The following is a 17,983-nucleotide window of genomic DNA, read 5'->3' as shown; positions in this document are numbered from 1 at the left end:
TGAAACAGTGATGACTCAACATCCAGTGTATGGCCTCATACTAAGGAGGCACCTAAACGTTACCAAGCCTTGGACACATTTGCCTCTATTCTATATTTGAAGACCAACGGGACTTGACATGGGACCTTAAGCAGGATACTGAAAAGGTTGCCTTGATTTTTTTTCCCCCAGGTGGGTAGACAGATCTCTAAATTTTTTTATTCCCCCATTGATTAAGTGATGTTTTTATTCATTCAACAAGTATAAAGAATTATCTATGTCCAGCACATTGTCTTAGGTACTTTGAGAAATGAAACGGATGAATTGGGTGTGTTCAATCATCAAAGAGTTGGTTTCCATGCTTGTGGTCCTCAGGTTTATTATGGACAAATTCACACCCTGATGTATAGAACTCTGTGCTAGTGTGCCTCCGCTGTGTTGCTCTAGCAAAGAAGAAAATATGTGCACCAACGATGTGATAATTCACATATGTAATGTGATCACCAAAACATTTATGGTTAATAACAACCATAAACGGGGTTGTTCAGGAGATTTTTTTTTCCTTGAACCCAGAAAACTCATCAAAGATTTGTGGAGAAGTGCATATTGGATGGGGTCTCTATAAAGAATATTTTTGTTTTGTTAGTGCAGGGCCAATATACCACCCCCATTCTCTCCTCTCTCTTGAGTCCATGTGGTTCTTAATGGAGCAGACCCAACCTCAGCTCCAGGGATGGGACCAGGACACAAGCCTGGTTGCTCATATTTAAGGATAATCGTGTGACCTAAAGCACACTGATGAGAATTGGCCATGGGGATTTTCCTGAAAAGAGGTTCTCTTCCTTTGCTGTTATCTTTGCCACAATGATGTAAAGCCTGACTAAGACAGAGACCAGCATAGGGGAAATCAGAGCCAGAGAGGGAGAAAGATAGATTCTTACAGATATCATTTTTGTGACTAGATCCAGCTATGCCTGAAGTCTGCCAGCCCTGGATTTCTTAGTTATTGGAAGCAATAATTAAATTTATCTCACTTGCAACCCAGAGATTCAGGTTAATATATTCTTGTAAGAGGGAAAGAAAAAATTGGCAGTTAATGGTATAGTTGAAGAGAAAGGAGAACAGAAGAATTGAAAGAAATGACAACTAGTTTCCACTGGCTGAAGAGCCTGGCCTTTGAAGGGTTGCTTGGAAAGGCATTCTGAGTTTAAAAGGTGTCTCCCTAAAAGCCAGACATTACATGTTCCTGAGAAATCCAGAGAACAGACTCAGAATCTTATTACAAATTCAGTATTTTGAATGGGTTTTCAATTTAGGAAAATCAATTTTGTTCTTCTTAATTCCATTCTGGATGATTTTTAGAACTAACAGAAAAAAATTAATAGTCACTTCAACCCTTTTAAAGCAAGAACTGCCCTCTTGTCTTCATACCAACTATTCAGTTCCCAGTTTTCCCTGAAGGCAAAAGAGACGGGGAGAAAAAAATTATATAAAAATACATTTTCCTTTATCATCAAAATGTATCACAGCTCCTAAACCATATGTGTTTTGGCTGCTGGGTATAAATGTGTGTGGTTTTATAAAAGACACAGGGAGCTCAGCGATGCAATTCCACACACAGCACAGCTCCGGTGATTTTTTGAATTTCAAGTTGCACCATGGAGGTTAGCTATACTGGAACTGTTCCTGGCAGTGGCCAAATTAATGCTTGCTATCAGACAAATGCTCCTTAATATCTGACAACAATAATAAAGCTTCTATCTCTGAGCACCTACTCTGAGCCAGCCTACTCAGGCACTCAGTTAGTGAGTATTTATTAAACATCTCTCATGTGTCTTCAGGAATCTCGCTTAATCCTCATGGCAGTCAAACGGGGTGGTTTCAAGGATGAACGAAGACAATGCAAGCACCACACCTGGAGAAGGATGGGGCCAAGCTATAGAGGAAACTCCAGGCAAGACCACCTAATATCTAGAGAGATCTGCTAACTCTTACTGACATTCCTTTGGAGATGTGTATAACAGAGGTGAACTGCCTCTGTCCCACAAACATACAAATAGGCTTGTTTCTCTTGTTTTGCACCTGATGTGGCTGCTTAGATGGGCTGGACTTCACCAGTGGAAGATTCAGGCTAATAAAACCTGTTATAATTGGTGTTGCTTTCTCTTTAAGACTTTCAAAGCCCGGGAGTGGCCACAAATCTGGGTGCAAACTGGAATAGAGTTTTGTTTAGTGGAGGTCTAATGACAGAGGATCCCATTTTACTTATATTATACCAACGATGTTTGTGATAATTTGGGGGCAGCCCCAGGGACTGGCAGGAACTTCAGATTCTATTTGGTCTTCTCTGTCCATCCTCTCTGCCTCTCTCCCACTTGCTTAATACATTTCCCAAAACTTCTCCAAGCTCCCTTTCTTAAGACTGTATGTTTTTCAAATGTTCTCCTTGCTTTTTCCTTTTACTAATTAATTACAGTTAAAACTTTCTGCTAAATCTGGAGAATGTGGCCTTGTCTGTGGCAAGGTTTTTCATACACTGGCTCCCAAGTCCCAGATAACTTCATCAGGCTACAGTTTTTTCTTCAAGTGATTTCAGGACAAAGCCGATTTTGGACGGCAACTCAGCAGAAGGCTACAAAACTGTGCATATTTTTTCTTTCTTATGAGTTGTTTTTATTATACGCCCCCCCAAAAGATAATACCAGGACAAAAAAAAAAAACGTCTGGGGAAGGGCGAGGCTTAGTTCTGTCAAGCTTAAAAACCTTTAATCCTCTCCTTCCCTATAATGAGTTTGAGATGCCAATGATTTGGTTTCCCCCAAGCCTTTCTGGGTACAAGCCAATCGATGTTTAATTTCCCAAACTGGCTCTGTGAGAAGATTTATTTCCTTGTGTTTGTCTTGCAAACAATATTTGTTCTAAACTTTGCACAAAACAAGGAGGAAATGCTGATTTTTCTATTTATTTTTTTTTTTAAGAAAGAGGTTTTTACAAAGCGAAAAATTTACTGCTAAGGGAGGGCGGGGGGGTGTACGCTGGAAGGCCAGTTTGGCTTTGGCAAAGCAAGCAAGGTGGAAAACCACTCGACCTGGCACTCTGGGTTCCTTCTGCCACCTTTCTATGACAGCTTACCTTAGATAGAAAGTTCCTGTTGAACTGTTTCTACTCAGTCCTGTCCTGTATTGTATCAAGCTGTTCTTGTTTTGCTGTTTGCCCCTGTATATCCATCCTTCAAATGTCACTGAGCACATCCTTGGGGTCTTTTTGTTCTCCAGTCTAAGATTCCATATTCAAGGCCTATTGCCTTCACGGAAATGTCTTCCTATACCTAAACTCAAGTGTCATCACTTTGTCTATGTTTTGCTGCATCATTAGTCTTCATCTTGTTCGTGCTTCCTTTCTACTTAATTATCTGGAGGAATGGGTCTTCTCATTAGGGCCAGCCCAGAGTGTCTAATATGATGGAGATGATTCATACTCAATAACAAATTATTCAGTTGATAACATTACCCATTCTTGAATTTTGAAAGTCATTTCATTATTTAATAAAAGATATATAGTCTCATAATATGAAAATTTGAGCAACACAAAAAATGTAAAGATAGCATAATTAAATTACTAAAATGCTTTCATCTAAAAAATGACTTTTAATAGTTAATATATTTTTAAACCTCTCTCTAATACATACACATATATAAAAAGCTACATAGTTCGATGGATACATAGATGGAAATCATTTTGGTAAAATGTCACATTTACTAGACATACTACTTTTTAGGGTTTTAAAAATAAATGTATTTGCATATAAAAGAAAAAAAGAGCTGTGAAACTGCAATCATTGTTGAACTCGAGTTAAATGTCTTTTAACAACGAGGATTACTACATACTATTATATATAAAATAGATAAACAACTCAGATTAGCCCTCAATACCCAGGTTCAGTTGCAAAAAAATTGTGAAAAACAATTAGAAGTTAGGAATCATTGGCATTTTATTGTTTGATTCTTAAAAGAATTGCTGTAAATATAACTTTTAGACAGTATTCATTGATTCTTTGCCATGAAAGATGAAGACATTTGCAAAATTACGTTTACTTGTACTTTTCTCCCCCCCCCTTTGGGTTTTTTCAGTTATATTATTGTTTTTATATTGCCAAGGTTTATAACATGTATTTTTTTTTTCTGTAACCATCAATCCAACAGTTGCCTATTCCTAGCTCAACAATATGATTCTAAGTGCCAGCCTTCTAATTTTTTTTTCTATTTCTAAATTCTTTATTTTGATCCTCCCACCCCCAGGAAAGGCTCATTTCTCAAGTTCTTCACTGTTTGAGAATTTCTTTGCATGACTGTTGTACATGAAGGACATTAGATAATATTGCTAAGCAGGAAGATACATTCTACTGAAGGGGGTAAATCAATTTATAAAATTAGAATTTTTACAAAAAAAATTAATTTTTTAATTTTTTTACACTTTTTTTATTGAAGTACAATTGATTTACAATGTTGTGCTAATTTCTGCTGTACAGCAAAGTGACTCAGTTATACACATATATACATTTTTTTAATATTCTTTTCCATTACGGTTTATCCCAGGAGATTGGATATAGTTCCCTGTGCTATACAGTAGGACCTTGTTGTTTATCCATTCTAAATGTAATGGTTTGCATTTACTAACCCCTAACTGCCAGCATCTTAATTAATATCATAATTTTAATTTCAAATAAAAAATTATCACACTGGCCTCACACAACAAGTTTTCCCAATATCCTTTATGGGTGTGATTTTTAAAACTATGTAAATCACAAGATTAATAGTAAATGTAAACAGAAGAAATTATAAAGATATAGATAAAATGTTTGAATATTCTAAACAGATAATATCTTAGATTAATATCCCATGGAAATGATAATGTTTTGAACATAAAACCACTTTTGGAGTTAGAAGTGTTTTTAGAGTTAATGTCTCTTCTTTTCTTCACTTTTTTTTCTAGAAAATTAGAAATTTAGAAATAGAATGTATTGAAACAATAAATGCAAGGAGGGACCTTGAGAGAGGCAGAGAAAATGAGGGAGAAATGCCCACAAAGCCTTATATTCTAATGATCCCATTGATGAGTTCATCCCAAGCACAGCTGGGAATTCAGCTGAGTGGATTAACCTTCCTGGTGAAGGCTGTATTTTGCAGACACCTGTTGCCTATTTTGCTGACCTTCCCTCATTTAAATTTCTTTACAATGAAATGTTACAAGAAAATGGAATGAATTGTATTATGGGCTGGGGTGACAGCATTTTTGGTTTTGTTTTGTTCACCTGGTGAATACTTAAAGATAACAATGATTTGATATAATATTGATGTGATTGGTTGAGCCAGCTCCCTTGTGGAAGATAGCATGGGAAGGAATTTTGGATTGGATAGAGGTTGAGATCCTGAAGGGATGGAATTGGACCACATTGGCCTGTGAATTAGGAATTACCAACATGCTTTCTAATTGAGGATATTGCTAAAGCAAAGGGAATCCCAGGGCTAAGAGATGACAGAGCCTTTACAAATGTGTTTGGCACACTGGTGGTGGTGGTGGTTCCTGACTTGATGTAACTCCCTGGAAGACTCTATATATCCAAGGCATTAGGTGATCAAGGATTCTTAAGACATGCATCATTTCCCTCAGAAGTTGGAAAACACTGCATTCCAGTCTTCTGACATTGGCTTTTGTTAAAGAGAAACTTACGGCTAACTTGCTTACTTTCTTCTTTGTAGGTAACCAGCTTATTATTATTTTTTTCTACATTGATGCCCATAGTTTTCAGCCTTCATCCTTATTCAATAACCTTTATATATTTTGATGCTGCTCACCCCTGACAAATTCTTCCCTGGGGACCAGGAAGACCCTTCGCAGGCGGAGACTGTCTGTGGCGGAGGGGGGAAGCCTCGGAGCTGCGGAGGGGGGCACAGCAACAGGGGTGCGGAGGGCAAAGCAGAGAGATTCCCACACAGAGGATCGGTGCCGACCGGCACTCACCAGCCCGAGAGGCTTGTCTGCTCACCTGCTGGGGCGGGTGGGCCTGGGAGCTGAGGCTTGGGGAGGTCAGATCCCAGGGACAGGACTGGGGTTGGCTGCGTGAACACAGCCTGAAGGGGGCTAGTGCACCACAGCTAGCCGGGAGGGGGTCCGGGAAAAAGTCTGGACCTGCCGAAGAGGCAAGAGACTTTTTCTTACCTCTTTGTTTCCTGGTGCGCTAGGAGAGGGGATTAAGAGTGCCGCTTAAAGGAGCTCCAGATACGGGCATGAGCTGTGGCTATCAGTGTGGACCCCAGAGATGGGTATGAGACGCTAAGGCTGCTACTGCTGCAGCCACCAAGAAGCCTGTGTGCAAGCACAGGTCACTATCCACACCTCCCCTCCTGGGAGCCTGTATAGCCCGCCACTGCCAGGGTCCCGTGATCCAGGGACAACTTCCCTGGGAGAACAGGGTGTGCCTCAGGCTGGTGCAACGTCACACTGGCCTCTGCTGCCACAGGCTCGCCCCACATTCTGTACACCTCCCACCCCCCAGCCTGAGTGAGCCAGAGCTCCCGAATCAGCTGCTCCTTTAACCCCGTCCTGTCTGAGTGAAGAACAGATGCCCTCAGGTGACCTACACGAAGAGGTGGGGCCAAATCCAAAGCTGAGACCCGGGAGCTGTGCAAAAAAGGAAGAGAAAGGGAAATCCCTCCCAGCAGCTTCAGGAGCAGCAGATTAAATCTCCACAATCAACTTTATGTACCCTGAATCTGTGGAATACCTGAATAGACAACGAATCATCCCAAATGAAGGAGGTGGGTATTGGGAGCAATGATATATATATATTTTTTCCCTTTTTCTCTTTTTCTGAGTGTGAATGTGCATGTTTCTGTGTGTGATTTTGTCTGTATAGCTTTGCTTTTACCATTTGTCCTAGGGTTCTGTCTGTCCGGGTTTTTTTGTTTTGTTTTGTTTTGTTTTGTTGAGTATAGTTTTTAGCACTTGTTATCATTGGTGGATTTGTTTTTTGGTTTGGTTGCTCTCTTCTTTCTTTCTTTTTTTTTTAAATTACTTAAAAATTGTTTCTTTATAATTATTTTTTATTTTAATAACTTTATTTTATTTTATCTTCTTTCTTTCTTTCTTTCTTTCTTTCTTTCTTTCTTTCTTTCTTTCTTTCTTTCTTTCTTTCTTTCTTTCTTTCTTTCTTTCTATTTTTTCTCCCTTTTATTCTGAGCCATGTGGATGACAGGCTTTTGGTGCTCCAGCTAGGCGTCAGGACTGTGCCTCTGAGATGGGAAAGCAAAGTTCAGGACATTGGTCCACAAGAGACCTCCCAGCTCCACGTGATATCAAACGGTGAAAATCTCCCAGAGATCTCCATCTCAATGCCAAGACCCAGTTCCACTCAACAACAAGCAAGCTATGGTGCTGGACAACCTATGCCAAACAACTAGCAAGACAGGAACACAACTCCTCCCACTAGCAGAGCGGCTGCCTAAAATCATAATAAGGGCATAGACACCCCAAAACACACCACCAGACATGGACATGCCCACCAGAAAGACAAGATCCAGCCTCATCCACCAGAACACAGGCACTAATCCCCTCCACCAGGAAGCCTACACAACCCATTGAACCAACCTTAGCCATTGAGGGCAGACACCAAAAACAATAGGAACTAACAACCTGCAGCCTGTGAAAAGGAGACCCCAAACACAGTAAGTTAAGCAAAATGAGAAGACAGAGAAACACATAGCAGTTGACGGAGCAAGGTAAAAACCCACCAGACCTAACAAATGAAGAGGAAATAGGCAGTCTACCTGAAAAAGAATTCAGAATAATGATAGTAAAGATGATCCAAAATCTTAGAAATAGAATGGAGAAAATACAAGAAATGTTTAACAAGGATCTAGAAGAACTAAAGGGCAAACAAACAATGATGAACAACACAATAAATGAAATAAAAAATTCTCTAGAAGGGATCAATAGCAGAATAACAGAGGCAGAAAAACGGATAAGTGACCTGGATGATAAAACAGTGGAAATAACTATTGCAGAACAGAATAAAGAAAAAAGAATGAAAAGAATTGAGGACAGTCTCAGAGACCTATCGGACAACATTAAACACACCAACATTTGAATTATAAGCGTCCCAGAAAAAGAAAGGGACTGAGAAAGAATTTGAAGAGATTATAGTTGAAAACTTCTCTAATATGGGAAAGGAAATAGTTAATCAAGTTCAGGGAGCACAGAGAGTCCCATACAGGATAAATCCAAGGAGAAACACGCAAAGACACATATTAATCAAACTATCAAATATTAAATACAAAGAAAAAATATTAAAAGTAGCAAGGGAAAAACAACAAATAACACACAAGGGAATCCCCATAAGGTTAACAGCTGATCTTTCAGCAGGAACTTTTCAAGCCAGAAGGGAGTGGCAGGACATATTTAAAGTGATGAAGGGGAAAAAACTACAACCAAGATTACTTTACCCAGCAAGGATCTCATTCAGATTTGACGCAGAAATTAAAATCTTTACAGACAAGCAAAAGCTAAGAGAATTCAGCACCACTGAACTAGCTTTACAACAAATGCTAAAGGAACTTCTGTAGGCAGGAAACACAAGAGAAGGAAAAGATCTACAATAACAAACCCAAAACAATTAAGAAAATGGGAATAGGAACATACATATTGATAACTACCTTAAATGTAAATGGATTAAATTCTCCAACCAAAAGACATAGACTGGCTGAATGGATACAAAAACAAGAACCATATATATGCTGTCTACAAAAGACCCACTTCAGACCTGGGGACACATACAGACTGAAAGTGAGGGGATGGAAAAAGATATTTCATGCAAATGGAAATCAAAAGAAAGCTGGAGTAACAATTCTCATATCAGACAAAATAGACTTTAAAATAAAGACTATTACAAGAGACAAAAAAGGACACTACATAATGATCAAGGGCTCCATCCAAGAAGATATACCAATTGTAAATATTTATGCACCCAACATAGGAGCACCTCAATACATAAGGCAAATACTAACAGCCATAAAAGAGGGAATTGACAGTAACACAATCATAGTAGGGGACTTTAACACCCCACCTTCACTAATGGACAGATCATCCAAAACAAAAATAAATAAGGAAACACAAGCTTTAAATGATACATTAAACAGGATGAACTTAATTGATATTTATAGGACATTCCATCCAGAAACAACAGAATACACTTTCTTCTCAACTGCTCATGGAACATTCTCCAGGATAGATCATAACTTGGGTCACAAATCAAGCCTTGGTAAATTTAAGAAAATTGAAATTGTATCAAGTATCTTTCCCGACCACAATACTATGAGACTGGATATCAAGTACAGGAAATGATCTGTAAAAAATACAAACACATGGAGGCTAAACAATACACTACTTAATAACCAAGAGATCACTGAAGAAATCAAAGAGGAAATCAAAAAATACCTACAAACAAATGACAATGAAAACACGATGACCCAAAACCTATGGGATGCAGCAAAATCAGTCCTAATAGGGAAGTTTATAGCAATATAATCCTACCTTAAGAAACAAGAAACATCTCAAATAAACAACCTAAACTTACACCTAAAGCAATTAGAGAAAGAAGAACAAAAAACCGCCAAAGTTAGTAGAAGAAAAGAAATCATAAAGATCAGATCAGAAATAAATGAAAAAGAAATGAAGGAAACGATAGCAAAGATCAATAAAACTAAAAGCTGATTCTTTGAGAAGATAAACAAAATTGATAAACCATTAGCCAGACTCATCAAGAAAAAAGGGAGAAGACTCAAATCAATAGAACTAGAAATGAAAAAGGAAAAGTAACAACTGATACTGCAGAAATACAAAGGATCATGAGAGATTACTACAAGCAACTATAGGCCAGTAAAATGGACAAACTGGAAGAAATGGACAAATTCTTAGAAATGCACAACTTTCCAAGACTGAACCAGGAAGAAATAGAATATATGAACAGACCAATCACAAGCACTGAAATTGAAACTGTGATTTAAAATCTTCCAACAAACAAAAGCCCAGGACCAGATGGCTTCACAGACGAATTCTATCAAGCATTCAGAGAAGAGCTAACACCTATCTTTCTCAAACACTTCCAAAATATAAGTGAGGGAGGAACACTCCCAAACTCAATCTATGAGGCCAACATCACCCTGATACCAAAAACAGACAAAGATGTCACAAAGAAAGAAAACTACAGGCCAATATCACTGATGAACATAGATGCAAAAATCCTCAGCAAAATCCTAGCAAACAGAATCCAATGGCATAATAAAAGGATCATACACTGTGATCAAGTGGGGTTTATCCAAGGAATGCAAGGATTCTTCAATATACGCAAATCAATCAATATGATACACCATATTAACAAATTGAAGGAGAAAAACCATATGATTATCTCAAAAGATGAAGAGAAAGCTTTTGACAGAATTCAACACCCATATATGAAAAAAAACCCTCCAGAAAGTAGGCATAGAGGGAACTTACCTCAACATAATAAAGGCTATATATGATAAACCCACAGCCAACATCATTCTCAATAGTGAAAAACTGAAGCCATTTCCACTAAGATCAGGAACAAGATAAGGTTTTTCACTCTCACAACTATTATTCAACATAGTTGTGGAAGTTTCAGCCACAGCAATCAGAGAAGAAAAAGAAAGAAAAGGAATCCAAATTGGAAAAGAAGAAGTAAAGCTCTCACTGTTTGTAGAGGACATGATATTATACATAGAGAATCCTAAAGATGCTACCAGAAAACTATTAGAGCTAATCAATGAATTTGGTAAAGTAGCAGGATAAAAAATTAATGCACAGAATCTCTTACATTCCTAAACACTAATGATGAAAAATCTGAAAGTGAAATTTAGAAAACACTCCCAGTTACCATTGCAGCAAAAAGAATAAAATATCTAGGAATAAACCAACTTAAGGAGACAAAAGACCTGTATGCAGAAAATTATAAGACACTGATGAAAAAATTGAACATGATACAAACAGATGGAAAGATATACCATGTTCTTGGATTGGAAGAATCAACATTGTGAAAATGACTATACTACCGAAAGCAATCTACAGATTCAATGCAATTCTTATCATACTACCACTGGCATTTTTCACAGAAGTAGAACAAAAAAATTCACAATTTGTATGGAGACACAAAAGACCCTGAATATCCAAAGCAATCTTGAGAAAGAAAAACGGAGCTGGAGGAATCAGGCTCCCTGACTTCAGACTATACTACAAAGCTACAGTAATCAAGACAGAATGGTACTGGTACAAAAACAGAAATATAGATCAATGGAATGGGATAGAAAGCCCAGAGATAAACCCATGCACGTACAGTCACCTTATCTTTGATAGAGTAGGCAAAAATATACAGTGGAGAAAATACAGCGTCTTCAATAAGTGGTGCTGGGAAAACTGGACAGCTACATGTAAAAGAAATAAATTAGAACTCCCTAACACCATACACAAAAATAAACTCAAAATGGATTAAAGACCTAAATGTAAGGCCAGGCACTATCAAACTCTTAGAGGAAAACGTAGGCAGAACACTTTATGACATAAATCACAGCAAGATCCTTTTTGACCCATCTCCCAGAGAAATGGAAATAACAACAAAAATAAATAAATGGGACCTAATGAAATTTAAAAGCTTTTGCACATCAAAGGTGAAAAGACAACGCTCAGAATGGGAGAAATATTTGCAAATGAAGCAACTGACAAGGATTAATCTCCAAAACGTACAAGCAACTCATGAAGCTCAATATCAAAAAAACAAACAACCCAGTCCAAAAATGGGCAGAAGCACTCAATAGACATTTCTCCAAAGAAAATATACAGATTGCCAACAAACACATGAAAGAATGCTCATCATTAATCACTGGAGAAGTGCAAATCAAAACTACAATGAGATAACATCTCACACTGGTCAGAATGGCCATCATCAAAAAAATCTACAAACAATAAATGCTGGAGAGGGTGTGGAGAAAAGGGAACCCTCTTGCACTGTTGGTGGGAATGTAAATTGATACAGCCACTATGCAGAACAGTATGGATGTTCCTTAAAAAACTAAAAATAGAACTACCATACGACCCAGCAATCTCACTACTGGGCATATACCCTGGGAAAACCATAATTCAGAAAGAGTCATGTACTACAGTGTTCATTGCAGCTCTATTTACAATAGCCAGGACATGGAAGTAACCTAAGTGTCCAGTAACAGATGAATGGATAAAGAAGATGTGGCACATATATATAATGGAATATTACTTACTCAGTGAAGTAAGTCAGAAAGAGAAAAACAAATACCATATGCTAACACATATATATGGAATCTAAAAAAGAAACAAAAACAAATGGTCATGAAAAACCTAAGGGAAAGGCAGGAATAAAGACACAGACCTACTAGAGAATGGACTTGACCATATGGGGAGGGGGAAGGGTAAGCTGGGACAAAGTGAGTGAGTGGCATGGACATGTATACACTACCAAATGTAAAATAGATAACTAGTGGGAAGCAGGCTCATAGCACAGGGAGATCAGCTTGGTGCTTTTTGACCACCTAGAGGGGTGGGATAGGGAGGGTGGGAGGGAGGGTGATGCAAGACGGAAGAGATGTGGGGATATATGTATAAGTATAACTGATTCACTTTGTTGTAAAGCAGAAACCAACACACCATTGTAAAGCAATTATACTCCAATATAGATGTTAAAAAAAAAATCTACCAAATGAAAATTTTGCTTAAGTGATTTAAAGAAGAAAAAAATTCTTCCCTGGGACCTTGGGACCTACTATGTATTTTTAATACCCAGATTCAAGTCTTTATACAAACATTAAGCTTTCTTATAGCATTGGGTATGTTCCTGTGGCCACTTAATTGACCTCTTGATTAGCTGTGCTTAATACCATCATGCTGATTCTCCTTCCTCATATGAAGTAACTTCTCTGTGGTCATTTAAAATGTTTTTTTGTTGTTGTTGTTTCATTTAAGGTACTGTCATTTTCCCAAGAGAATTTCCTATGCCCTTATCTCTGTTTTAGTTTGTTTATTCTTCCATTATTTTTTTCTGGTTGTTTCTAATGTACCTTTTATTTCTTTTCATTTTTCTTTTGTATGCCTTTTCCTGACCTTGATTCCTTTCTATTTAATCCTACCATCTATTCTTTAATTTGTTGCATCTCTTTCTTGAACTGTTTTCCCAAAACACCAGTTGTCTTTAATTTCTCCCTACTCTTCCTCTGTGTTCAGGTTTTGTTCTTTCTTAGATTTATGTTTCTTACCTGACTTGTTCTCATTTCCCTCCCTCTGTTCTTTCCTTTTCTCAACACGTTTTGAACACTCTGATACTTGATTTCTGTTATTCACTCATCTTCAGATAAGAGCCGTCCTTTCTGGGCTAGTATCTTGTCAAAAGATAGAGGGAAGCTGGGTTCGGCTGAGGCTGTTTGTGTTGGGGTAGATATCTACATCGATTTCTGGCATTCCGGTGGCTTGTAAGAATCCCATGGAATCCCACGACCCACAGCTTCTTGTGCTATGATGTGTCCACTGTGGATTCCTCTCCCTTAGACACCTTACTTCGTCTCCATCAATACTCCTTGGTGAGGAGACAGAATCTCAGAAAGTGAAGATGGCACATCTGTGCTCCACCTTCACCTCTACCAACCTTGATGTTATGTGGCACAAAACTGGGTCTAGAGAGGCACTCTTCACCTGTTCCCTTTATTTCTTTTCTCCATTTTCCCTCTGTGTATAACCCACAACTCTGGGTCTAAGGATCTCTGGATGGCACTTGTAGGGATGTGAGAGCAACTTTTAGGGAAAACTGTATTCTGTCTGAGGAGATCTGTGTGGGCTCTTTCCTACTTTCCACGTTTGGATTCACATTTTATTATATTTGGCAGAAAATCTTCATATTTTGTGGTTTGGGGTTGTGGCCATTTCCTTATTGCATTGAAAATGTTCTCTTCTTTAATTTTACTTTTAGTGTGTGTGTGTGTGTGTGTGTGTGTGTGTGTGTGTGTGTGTGTTTCTCAGAAGAGAGAAAGACATTCTAGCTGGAATTATATCCTCTGACCATGCTTACTGCATTGTTCCAAAATGTACACATGCTTTTTTGAGATGCAGGAGAGAAAAAAAATTTATAATGGTCATGTTGAATTGTCTGATACTCTTTCTTTGTTCACTAATGATTTTCATGAAGAGAAAACTCTAATGGGGCAGAAGGTTGTAATGATAGCTTGTCTATCCAGAAGTTAGTGAATTTCATGACAGTCAAGGCAATTCTGAGAAAGCTGTCTTTAACAGGCTTTGGCTACTGGATTTCCAGGTTGCTTTGCCAAAAACAGTTCTACTTTTGGTCCCCGGCCTTGGAAGCTCATACAGGGAATAATAGCTCAGAATGGAAGCAACAATATCTCAGATTTCTAAACCTGGCTTTGTCCTTACTAGCTGTACAATTTTGGTGACATTATGTAACTTTTTTAAAGGCTCAGTTTTGTCACCTGTGGAATGGGTATTTGTGTTAATCAAATGAAAATGCATGTAAGAAAGAACTTTTTAAACTGTAGGGCCATTTGCCTGAGACAGGATTATAATAATGGCAGGAGAACAGGTAGAAAGTCTGAGAGACATGGCTTTAAATAAGAATTTCTCTCCTGAGCTGTGAGATGTTTATTTTCACTGACCCTCAATTTCTTCATCAATAAAAGAGATAGCAAGTCTATGCAAATTACTGAAAAGATTTATTGAGATGATCACATAAGTGGAGAGTAGGGAGGCAGTGATAGGGAAATTGTTGAAACTCAGTTAATAACTGGTCCCTCTTTACATTCTTGCTAATATACTTTATCAGGAAATTTCAAGATATCTATGGATGTCAGAAATTCAGAGGAACTTTTGCAGACCCCTCCCCCACCCCCTGTCCAATCAAGGTCAATAATATTCTTGTTTTCTGAATACTTTCTATCTACAATGACCAATGGAACCACCAACACTGAGAAAAAAAAATAACATGGGGAGAAGGCAGACTTTGCACCAGGACTTGGACTCGCTGCAAACGTGGCTGCCTACTCTCTGGGACCACCCTGGTCTTTCTTCCTCACCTGGGTGGCCGTTTCTGGGATTGACCCCACTTCTCTGAAGTTGCAGGACTCCCATTCACGAATGGTTCCACTTTGACTGTTCCATCTCTTACCAGCTCTCTCTGGCAGCAGAATCTAGAGCCATTCTTGCCCTGGCTAACCCTTGCTATCACAGTCTCCACTCGTCCAAAAAGCATCACCAATTATGCACCTCATTTCCATGAGTATAAAGTGATAGAGTTAGGCTAGATCATTTCTAGGATTACTCTAGAATCCAAGAGGACAAATGCATGGTGAAGATTCTCTATCTCCTGGGCCAATGAGGGACAACTCTAACTAATAACCGTACCCTTTTCTATCTAGCCTGGAAGGGCCTCTGAATCCTGCCATACTAAGGTCCGGCTTGTCAGCATCAGTTGTAGGTGAGTTCCAGTCTCTTCGCTGTGCATAGACCAAGAAACAATGGAGAGCAGGGATGATTTCTCCTACTTCCCTAAAAACCCAGTGCCAAGCATGGTGCCTAGTACAGGTGGCTGTTGAATGGGTGCAGAATGAATGAGTTACTCTCAGCAATCAAAGCTCTGACTCCTACATCTTTGAAGCTAGAACTGAAAAGTGATGTCATCTCTCTGGGAAGGAGCATTGAACACTCCTTTATTTATTTGAGAGAGAAGCGGCTGCCTCTCCACGTCTTGGAGATGATGTAAGTTGGGCAGAGGACAGACCATTCTCCAAAGGGAAGAAACATCATTAAGAGCAACGGCAGTTCCTGCCTAGTTGGCTTCTTCTCAGAAAGCAAAGAACAGTTACTGTAAGGAAGCTGCCTGTCTGGGCCAGCAGCTTTATCAATGAATAATTTCCTGAAAGGAAGAGAATCTGTAGAGACCGTACAATATATTTGATCTCTGTGTGCACAAGGCACACAGGACTATCTTTGACTCAAAGGAAGCGAGATAATTGTTTCCCAAACAGACTCTCGCTGGAGAGGCGCGCTACCTCCCATTCTGGTGACCCACGCACCAAAAGCCTCAGGTCTGCCCCAGACAATTATCCTGTTTTGCTAGGGAACAAATTGCTCTTTTGGGGTAATTCTGAGCAAGTTTGCTAAGTTCACAGTGATCCTGGGGGAGCCTCTGGGGGAAAAGCACTCTCCAAATCCCCTCTCCAGCCCTTTGACAGGAAAGCAGGTCATTTTTTAAAGAATTCCAAAGAAAGCAGCTAATTCTGAATGATCCATTCCACCTTGCAAGAGGCCTTGGGAGCAATCTGTTGAGTTCCTAGTGCTGGTCTGATGCTAGGGAACCAATTTCCTATGCAAGCAATTAGGCATGCAATTAAGTAATTGTAGATGGAAAGGAAAAAGAAAAAAAAAAGAAAGAAAAAAGAGGACAATGCCAAAAGAGAAGTTGTGTGCATTTAACTTTCAAAAGACAGCCTGTAGGACATGGGAGTTGAACCCAACTTGGATTTGATTCTTGCAAAAGACTGAATAAAATCAGGAACTTGGAAAGAGTAAAATGTCAATCTGGTGTAATGTAGTAGCTAAGAATATGGACCCTGAGGCCACCCTATGTGTGTGCAAAGCTTGGGTCTGTCACTTGCCTGCTGTGGGATTTTGGGCAGGTCACTTAAGCTTTCGGCACCCCCCCGCCCCATCTCTATAAAATCAGATTAATAATTGCACCAGCATCACATGGTTGTCAAAGCTGAAATAAATAAACATATGTGTATATATATATATATATATATATATATATATGGGTTATATAAGGGTGTGTGTGTGTGTAGTTTAAAACAGTGCCAGGCCCTGTACAATTGTTAACTATTATTACAGTTTAACAGATGACATTTCATATAAGTTCTGAGCAATCATTTTATAAGACAGCTGAGATACTCAACATTGTTGATGATTCTTTTCTTTTGACCCTCACCCTTTAGTATTAGAAAATCAACCCAACAGATAAAGGGTAAAGAAGTACAAAGTGCTTGGTTTGGAAATGACAAAAAAATAAGTGGCTTCTGATTCCGGCAGGCAAAGGGTCAAGGCCACAGCACCCCAGGACTCCCCAGAGAATGAGTGTTGTTTACAGTATATGTTTAAAATAATATTCTTGCTTAGTTGGGCCCCCCCTCCGGACAGTGCAATTTCAACAGTAACTGAGGATTAATTAAAGTCCGTCCTGCTGGTGAGGGTGGCGACTGGGCTGGCACTGGTCAGCCCGGCTTTGGAGCCTCCTCTTTTGGAAAGGGCAGGCAGGTGAGTCCAGTGCAGCCTGGGAAGCTACATGCCACTTCTGGCCATGATGGTCTGGAACACAACTTGCCATTGACACGTACAGTCATGGACCACATGGAGTGCTGAAAGAATCAGCACTGAAACTTCACCTCCTTTGAATGTAAAGCCAGAACTTGGGCAAATTCACCTCCTGCAGGCCAGTTCCTCCTTTGCAAAAGAGAAACCCTTCTCTGGCCCACAGGCTTGTTTTGAGAACAGAGTCATAGTCTTGAAGCACTTAACACAACATAGATTCCCAAACTGTCTTTTTTCCTTCCTTATGCAGCTTGCAAGAGTGGTTGAAACAGACAGAGAGAGGACAAAGCCTTGTTCCTGGGGTGGAATGAACATGGAGGCTAGTAAGTGGATGCAAAGAGGTGTGAGACAGGTTCTCTCCAGACTGTTTTGGCTGGTGAAACCTGCAGGAAGTAGGGCATCTTGGCTGAGGCTGTGCCTGCATGGAGGCCCCAGAGCCCGAGCGCTGAGTCTTTCTCATGCACCCCATCCACCAGGCCCTCTCCAACTCCTCTGTTCACCCTGGCATCAGACCATCCCTCCAGCCAAGTAGGCCTGG

This window comes from Tursiops truncatus, chromosome 2, assembly GCF_011762595.2.
Source record: "Tursiops truncatus isolate mTurTru1 chromosome 2, mTurTru1.mat.Y, whole genome shotgun sequence".
Classification (NCBI taxonomy): Eukaryota; Metazoa; Chordata; class Mammalia; order Artiodactyla; family Delphinidae; genus Tursiops; species Tursiops truncatus.
The sequence above is the reverse complement of the archived record's forward strand: the minus strand, read 5'-3'. Positions refer to the sequence as shown.